We start from the raw sequence: 2,304 nt of genomic DNA, 5'->3' as shown, positions 1-2,304 counted from the left end.
TCAGTCTCCTTGACCCTACCTGATGGTACCCCAATCGGAGATCAATCTTAGAGAAGATCAAAGCTCCTCGAAATTGGTCAAATAGATTGTCAATCCTCGGTAGGGGGTACTTATTCTTAATAGTCAACTCATTCAGTTGTCGGTAGTCGATACACATACGCATGGTTCCATCATTCTTCTTCACGAATAAAACTGGTGCTCCCCATGGAGACACACTAGGTGTGACAGCCCAAAATTAACCCTAGTCGGGAAGTGGTTTCGGGACCGCTAAACCGAGTCACCGAAAGGTTTGAATGTGATGTTTATTGTCTAGAATATGTAATCATGAATGTGTGAAAATTTCAAGCTTCGATTTAGTCGATTGCATGTGAATTTAGTCAATAGGACTTATATGAGAAAATTTTAAAATGTGATAGGTCAATGCATGAGGACCTATTAGTGCGTGTGGAAGAAAAAGGGGACTTGCATGTCAAATTCCCCCTCCCTAATATGTAGTGGCCGGCCATGCTATGGGTGGAAACATGTTGGGAACATGTTGGCCTAGTGAGGTATGTAGGATAAAATATAATAAGAAGTAAGGGGAATAAAGAAATGGAAAAAGGAAAGGATGTGTGTAATTGTTTCTTCCCCTCCCCATTGCCGTGAAGGTAAGAAAGAAAACAAAGAAAAAAAAAAGTGTCCATCTTTCTTCATTTCCCCTTGGCCGAATGTTCTAAGGAAGAAAGAAAAACAAGTTGTGTTCCTTGGTTCTTCTTGGCCGAATTGAAAGGAAGAAAAAGGGAGTGAAGCAATCGGTCATCTTAGGTCACTATTAAGGTAAGGAAGTTTGTACTAGCTTTTGAAATTTTAGTTGATATTGAGTGAGTTATCAAGTGATTTTTGTAAACCATGTTGAAATTTCGATTTTGGGGGTGAGTATGGTTTTCGGCTATAAAAGATTAATAAGGGTGATGATTGTGTTTCATGCTAAACTTAGATGAATAATGGTAGTTGCTCACATCTTGATATCTATGAGTTCCTTTTTTGGTTCTACCATAGACCCCCAAAGTATATGTTTATTGGGTGTTGTTGGAGGTTTATGATAGAAGCTAATGAGTGAGAGTTTGATAGGTACCATGAGGTTAAACTTCATGAGATTGTAAGCTTGTAAGTTGGATGATGAAATTCATGCTTTGTGAAGGTAAAAGGAGTAGAAGGAGCATTCGGCCATGAAGAAAAAAAAGAGAGCAAAGGGGGAAATTTATGATGAATTAAGTGTTAAATGGAATGAAAATGATATTATATGGGGGGTATGTATATTCGGCCATATGAGTAAATATATAGATGATGTTAAATTTGATTATGTATAATGGGCATTAAGATGTGGAACATAAGAAATGTAGTATATGTGGATCTACATGATGTTATAGTTGACATTGTGCATATACACATGCATTCGGCCATCTAATTGAGTATGAAGGTGGTGTTAAATCTAATTGTGATGCCCATTCCGAAGTATATATATACATATATATATACATAAGTATGCCATTCGTGATGTTACCTTTAATTATGTGTGTAATCGACTAAATGGGTAATTAGTGTGGATGGTTGCCGAATATACAAACATACATATGCATGTGTAATTGAATTATGAATGTTTAACAAGATGGTTAAACTAGTTAAATTATTGATTAAGCTCAAGGAGTTAAAGGAGGTGAATCGAGCAAAGGCAAAGAAAAGGTCATCGAGTAGCCGAGTTGGAACCGTCTTACCCAACACGAGGTAAGTCATTAAGCATGTAGTTGGTATTATTTCAAATGGTCATAATGTTTATGTATTGATGCTGAATGGAATGAATAAATATACATATATATATGCATGTACGTATGTGATGATGAATTTGTTGAATGAAAAGAAAAGAGGTAAGATGTACTGAGTTGTTGATCTCGGCACTAAACGTGCGGGTATAACCATTTATGACCATGAGATTGGCGCTAAGTGCGCGGGATTAAATTGTACAGCACTAAGTGTGCGATTTGACTATGTTGCACTAAGTGTGCGAAATGAATATGATGCACTAAGTGTGCGAATTGACCATGCGGCACTAAGTGTGCGAGTTTGACTATGTAGCACTAAGTGTGCGATTTGATTACGTAGCACTAAGTGTGCGAGTTGATTATATAGCACTGAGTGTGCGGACTCAATATACATTCGTGAATCATTATGGACACTATGTGTGCGACACTATTGAGTCGATCGCGGATAGCGGATCGGGTAAGTGTCTTGAGTACATGGCTAATAGGTGCTATGCTTATACTTGGT

Source organism: Gossypium hirsutum, chromosome A01 (genome assembly GCF_007990345.1).
Source record: "Gossypium hirsutum isolate 1008001.06 chromosome A01, Gossypium_hirsutum_v2.1, whole genome shotgun sequence".
NCBI lineage: Eukaryota > Viridiplantae > Streptophyta > Magnoliopsida > Malvales > Malvaceae > Gossypium > Gossypium hirsutum.
This window is presented reverse-complemented; position numbering follows the sequence as displayed.